This window comes from Epinephelus moara, chromosome 5 (assembly GCF_006386435.1).
Source record: "Epinephelus moara isolate mb chromosome 5, YSFRI_EMoa_1.0, whole genome shotgun sequence".
Taxonomy (NCBI): Eukaryota; Metazoa; Chordata; class Actinopteri; order Perciformes; family Serranidae; genus Epinephelus; species Epinephelus moara.
Window position 1 is genome coordinate 41,218,198 of NC_065510.1, and position 7,077 is coordinate 41,225,274.

Genomic DNA, 7,077 nt, shown 5'->3' on the forward strand with positions numbered 1-7,077 from the left:
CAGGGGGCAGCTTATGAATTGAAACATACAGTCTAGACTGTAGACTCCTCTCATCTTTTGCTGCAGGGTTTTTATATTCACACAGTTACACTAACAATAAAACAGGCAGTGCAGATTTAGTAACCTATACTCCAAGAGCTAAAAGAGATGTGGACTTGGTAGACCTTTTTAAATGGTAGCTAAAAACATCCATCCATTTTCGTAACCACTTCTCCTCTTGAGGGTTGAGGAGGGGCTGGAGCCTATCCCATCTGACATTGAGTCAGAGGCAGGGTACACCCTGGACAGGTGGCCAGACTATCGCAGGGCTGACACATAAAGACAGACAACCATTCACACTTAGAGTGACCAATTAACCCATCCCCAACCTGCATGTCTTTGGACTGGGAGGAAGCTGGAGTACCTGGAGAAAAGCCACTCTGACATGGGGAGAACATGCAAACTCCGCACAGAAGGGCTCCCTCTTGGGATTGAACCAGGAACCGGCTTTTAACAAATGTCACTCTTATTATTATCTTTATTAAGTCACTTATTTTTATTATTCTTGCTTGGCTCTGTTTTTGTTTGCCTCTACTAACATCTACTTTCTTTTTTATTGTCTAATTTTGTTGCTTTTGTTTTAATGTGTCGCATTTTCAGTTTTGAGGCATTTAGATCTGCATCCCTTGTATGAAGAGTTTATTATTGTAATTATAATAAATATTTAGTTTTAGATTTACATAATGCAGCAGCTGTAAAACGAAGTGCAGACAGGATGTATAATAGAAAAATGGAACACCAATTTGATATTTTTGCTGAGTTTAGGATACAAATATCTGTTAAGGATGTCACCGTCAAGTCCTTGATCCCAGATTTCAGGGTCTGCTGACATAAAAGTCTAAAAGAAGACAAGGCTTTAATTTATTGTAAAGAAGCACATAAAAAGCAGCACTTACTGCATCAGCATGGTCCATATGATTTACCAAAAACAATCACGCTAAGGATGCCCAACTTAAAGTAAGTGACAGATACAAACTGCAGATTGAGTTCCTGAACAGATTCCAGGTTGAATGAATGAAGTTAATTTTCATTTTTCTTCTATTAAAGACTATAATTTAAATCTTAACACAAAAAGTAAAACTATTCATCTGCCTACTGCACTGCTCAGATGCAGTTCAGACAGCAAAACTGTTAGAGGATGAAGCTGTGGGGTCTAACTTTAACCACCTGAGGGCAGCAAATCCTCTAGAATAAAAGACATTTCCATGTGGCCCCACTTCAGATGTTCAAAAACAATGAGAGCAAAAATACAGTTTTAAAAGTTTAGACTTCTCTTCATTCACATAGGGAATAAAAGCTTGTTGCCATTTTGATTTCTTGTTGCTTTTTGGACATCATTCCACATTTCATGACCTAATTTGATTTCAAAAAGACGAAACCTGAAGTTGGTAACTTCTGGAACATTTGGGCAAAGATGGGGTGTTGACCATGGTGTTGACACAGGGCCACTGCAGGTCCTTAAAAAATGTCCTAAACTCAATGTTCTGAATATCAGACCTTAAAAGTCATTTAAATTTTTGAAATTCCACAAACACTTTATCTAATTTCATTTATCCATCTTTTCATTTGTTTGAATAACATTGGCCTGTTGGCAAAATGTAGATTAGCCTAACTCACTCTATTAACCATATTCCTACATAAAACCTGCCTCTGGATGAGACCACATTAGGGGTGTAAATATATGTATATGTATATATGTCAGTGCAGGCAGTGCAGTTGCACTGGGGCCCATAGGGTGGGTGGGGTGTCTACACTCTCTCTCTCTCTCTCTCTCTCTCTCTCTCTCTCTCTCTCTCTCTCTCTCACATTCACCTTGCAAGTGACTCAACTTGCCACCTCAGAAATACACCTGTGTTCAAAAAAGAACACTTCTTAAAATACAAATGCTGCCGTCTGCTATATATGCCCTTGTCAAATCCATCTCTGTCAATGTTTCTTTTCTTTTTCTTTTGTGAAATAGTCAGTAGCAATCTATAACAAAATGATATGTTCATTTTACATTAACTATAAATAAACTTTCTTTTTTTTTAAATCCATTAAATTTTTTTTTTTAATTTGGTATTTTTGTAATCTACAGATTTGCAGTGATGATTGGTAATATGTGTGTTGATGTTGTCCAACGTCAAGTCTTTATGTCATCATGTGATGATACTACAAAATATACAGTGACTGTTTTGACCCAAAATCAGGCACTAGGGACCGTTATAATAGTGTGCACTAGGGCCCATTCCAACCACTGTATGCCACTGGACCACATACAGTATACTTATCTTCCTACTTATGTGTAATGCTTAAAGATGTAAAAGATGATTTGTCCAAAAATCTGTCTTAAATTTGATTTAAAATGATCCAGAAAAGGTCTTTAAAAGCATTCAGTGTAAGTGTCTGATACCTGTAGACACCTTGTTACATATACACACTCTCTCTCTACATATAGTGCTGACGATGGCTGTATTTTTTCAGATATCTCTAAAACAATTTTCATCACATATTTTAAATGTATTCTATCTCAGTATCTCCACCAAAGGCAGAAAGACATGTTTTGTGCCTGCTAAGAAATGTAAACCTATTCTAAATGAAATATTAAATGTATTTTTTTTCCATGCAGCATCTCAGATTTAGAAGTAAATTATTGAAGTTGTGATACCTTGTACGTTAAAAATGTTTATGGTCACCATGGAGGTGGACTGACCTGCCATAAATCTAATACCACCTGAGTGTATCCACAATCTACTGATGTATAGATCACTGCGTCATCCCCTCCAGTTTCCTTCCAATCCAGCATTGACCAGGCAAGAATCAAGCCACTAAGCAGTTAGGGGTTATTGATGGAAGAGCTCTCTCTGCTCACTGCTGTCTGCCTCCATAAAACGCAGGAATCCAGAGGAAAACAGCTCGATGGCTGCAAGTGAGTCACACCTAAGTGGTTTCTGTAGTACTTAGAAAACACCAACCATTCCTGGAAATCCTTAGTCATTGGATAGAAGGACGGGAAAACACGTTCTGCTAGAGGCCGCCTCGGCAGGATGCAGCAAGATCTGGTAGCCTGAGGAGGAAAATTTTTATTTCATAATTCACTTACTGGAATTATTTTGATTTGGTAATTATAGTGAACAATGCAGGCAGACTTCACAATGTAAGTTAATGGTTGAAGATTACTGACCCATGAAAGCCACATCCTGAAAAGCATCTTTTACATATCATTCAAAATAAGACTACAGAGATCACATTTTTGTGAATTATGCTGTATTTTGGACACTGGGGGAAGATGTTAAAATACCTTTGTCTCTATTGTAGCCTCTCAAAATTCATTTTGAATGCCTCCTATATACATGTATTTTTAAGCCCTTTTTATATTTTAAAACCTCTGTCTCAACACACTCTGAGGTATATGTGCATTTTATTTATTTACTTTGCAGGACAGGTGCAGTATGTCATACTATAGTGTTCTCAGCACACAAGCAGTGTATGAAATAATCATCTGCTTCTTGACAGCAGCTCTAAAGCTCTGATTCAACTGGTAAATAGTTTACAACCATTAAACCTGTCCTGCCCCATCCTATATGGATGGATGTCTATTGTTTGCGCTGACTCAGGCGCTGTAACATGAGCCTGCTAAGTGTGTGTGTGCGTGTTGGAGAGTGTATTGACCAAACAGTGACTTCACCATTAAGGTGAGCCTTACTGCCTCCTCAGCAGCTTCGCCCTGGACGCTCAGTCCAGGCCTTTTTCAATGGTACTTACATTAAGTACACAAACAAGACTGCAACAATGGAAAGAGCTCACAATGCGTCTGTAGACGTGCAAACACAGGGGAAACCTCTTATACAATAGGAAGTAATGTCTGTGATCATGATTATCATCATAAGAGGAAAGAAACACGGCCACACACGTGTAATTCAGTTTCTAGTTTCTCAAGCCACAGAGAAACCAACAACCATCACACCATCCCAGTGTATTTTGTAGCAGGGCTGGGAGACATAGTGGAATATTTATTGTATGATTATTGTATGAAAATTGATTTCTCAGTATGCCATGCTATGGCAAATGGATACAAACAAGAGCACAAAAAAGTATTTGTTTATATATATCTTTTATTTTTATTGAGCCAAAGCACACGATACATACAGTGCACTGATCAGTGCTCATTTCCATTAATTTGAAAAAATTATAAAATCATATTCATGTAAAGTCACAGATGATACAAAAAGATGAACGAACAGTGTCAAAAATTTAAAAAAAAAAAATTTAAAAAGGAAAGGAATAGCTGACAGATAAGGCAGTCCAGGAACATTTCCTACCTTTATCTTCCCCCTTATCTTTCAAAACCTCTCCTGTTTCCTGTCCTTATTTCACTCATTAACTCATCACATAAAATGAAACAGTGGATAACTGTAGGCTACAACCATGGATAGATTACTTAGCAGGCTTACCCAGCCTGTTCTCATTCCCAACTTGTTAAATCTCACCGCTTTGTCAGCTGACTTTCAGCTGGGAGCCCACTGTTAGCTTCCTGTGTGAATGTTGAGCCAAACCATGATGTTTCTTTAAAACCTGTTCTTGTTGCACAAGGACATACATTTAAAAATGAGGTGTTACTGTGTCTGACCTGTTTGTCTGTTTTGTGTGGATGAAGCCAAATCACTTAAACTGTGAACCAAATCTACCCTCAGGTACAAATAAAGTTACCTTACCTTACCTTACCTTACCTTACCTTACCTTCGTTGCAAGTGTTAACATTTAAAGACTGTATGTCTCCAACAAGCAGAAACTGTACATTTCCTGTGAAAACGGAAGTGTATTTTTGAACAGACACTTCATGTCACAAGCAGATCTTCACAGGCCAACAACAGATGCAAGAGGATACCTAGCAGGTAATAGTTAGACATTGAAGTCAACTGACAAAGTGGCGATGAAGAGTTGGAATGAGACAGCATTGGCCTCCCGGGCACAGGCCCAGGGGCCCTAAGTGTCATGGGCCCCACTGGTCCTTCATCTGCAAAATGTCACTCAAAGTACTGTAATATACCGACCAGGAAAAGACTCAAAATGACCACAAAGAGACTTCTATGTGAAAGGTGTGACGTGATGGGTTGCCAAATCATATCATGCTGTGGGAGATTGCCCTTTAAGACATATTCAGCCCAGCTGCTAGAAGAAAATGTTGGCATCATACGTTTCTGCAGACCATGTTTCATACATAGACTATCATATCAATGTTAGAAGTGACATGGTATATGAGCTGACTGTCATCTGGAGGTTAGAAGGATGGTGGATGGTGTGATATCTACATGCCTGCAAAGCTTCAGACCACTGTTTGAAACCAACAAACATCAAAGCCGGTTGTGATTTAGCAGTCATTGCTGTGTTGCCAGAGGCTTTTCAGCCACCAGACGTGGGTGTTTTGGAGTGACCTGTCACTATTCTTCCAGTGACTATTTTAGCAATCCGTTGCCTTTTTTCCAGCGGCTGTTTAAGTGACCCATCACTGTGTTTCGAGCAGCTTTTAGGTACGGAAGCGGTTGCTTTTTTTTTACAGAGACATCACTGCTTTTTCTGCCAAGATTGTGACCCCCAGACCAGATATTTTCAAACCAAAACATGATATTTCCTGACAATAGCCAAGAGATTTTTGTGCCTACAACCAAACCTAACGTTAACCACAGTGTTGTTGAAACATAAAGTGCCAGTGTATCAAGTACATAATAATGTGCAAATGTAATGTAGCAGTTTGCAGAAACGTACAATACCAACATATTTTTTTGCCGACTGGGTTGACATGTCTTTTTCTTTCCAAATGTACTGATTAAATCATGTTTTGAAGTAGGAATCGTAGTTTCTTTCCATTGCATACGTAGCAGTAGGTTTTTTTCCTGCTGTGAGGGGACAGTGAGAAAGGAACTGTTATTGAGTTGTGGTGAGTCTTTTTTCATGCCTCTGGAAGCTAAGGTTCAAAGATCATTCTTGAACAAGAAGTCCTTAAAGTTGATCAAAAAGCCACCAAATGGACGTTGTTGTCAGCATTGTTCCACACTGAACTGAGATAGTCCTGCTGCTGTCATATACGTCAGTGCCAATATATCATGTCTAAGAACACAAACTTAGTAGATGATCCCACCTCATACAGCAACAATAACTCCGGAGTGTGGAGGTGATAAAAGAACCTGCGTCACAGAGTATTGCTTATCCAAGAAACCTGATTTCCGAACATCATAAGTGCTTCCTGCAATTTGAGGCATTTCCCATCAGCGCTCAGTCATGCTGTCTCCCCATACACTGGCAGATCCCTTTTTATTGTTGGACGGCCTCCAAAGGCAGGCTCCACTGTGTGGAAATTAGCCGCAGAGATGCTATCTGTCCACATTTCTATGGTCAGCACACACAGGCAGAGGAAAAGTGTGTGAAAATGAACATTTGATATTTACCCAGTGACTTCCCGATCTGGAACTGCTGACCATTCCTGTTGCCAACACATACACACACGCACACACATGCACACACACACACACACACACACACACACAAACATTCACTCATTGTGCGACTTTCTGTAGCCTGCTTACCCTGCACTGTAAAAAAAAATGTAGTAGTGAAATCAAAGGGAAACAAGCTTTTCCAGGTCACTGAATGTGCCTTTTTACTGTACTAACTCATTTAGTGTATGTGTTTTTGCTCTACATGTGTTTACCTGCTGTGTGTGTGTGTGTGTGTGTGTGTGTGTGTGTGTGTGTGTGTGTGTATGCATGCATGTATGGTGTGGCTGTGACCATGGCTCATAAAATATTCACCTGTTCTTCTCCTACATAATGCAGTAATGTTTCTGCACAAAGAACACATTGCCTACAAGCGAGCAGAGTTTGTCACTTGAATTGGTGCATAAATACTTTCAGCTTCCACATATGACAGGTGTTGTGTCATTTCATCATTACACATTTAAAAAGCAGCTGTACACCCTACGCGTTTTCTCAGTTCCCGTATTTGCATATACTTAAACATCCTCAACTTTTATAGCACAGACCCGACAGCTTGCCTGCGTTT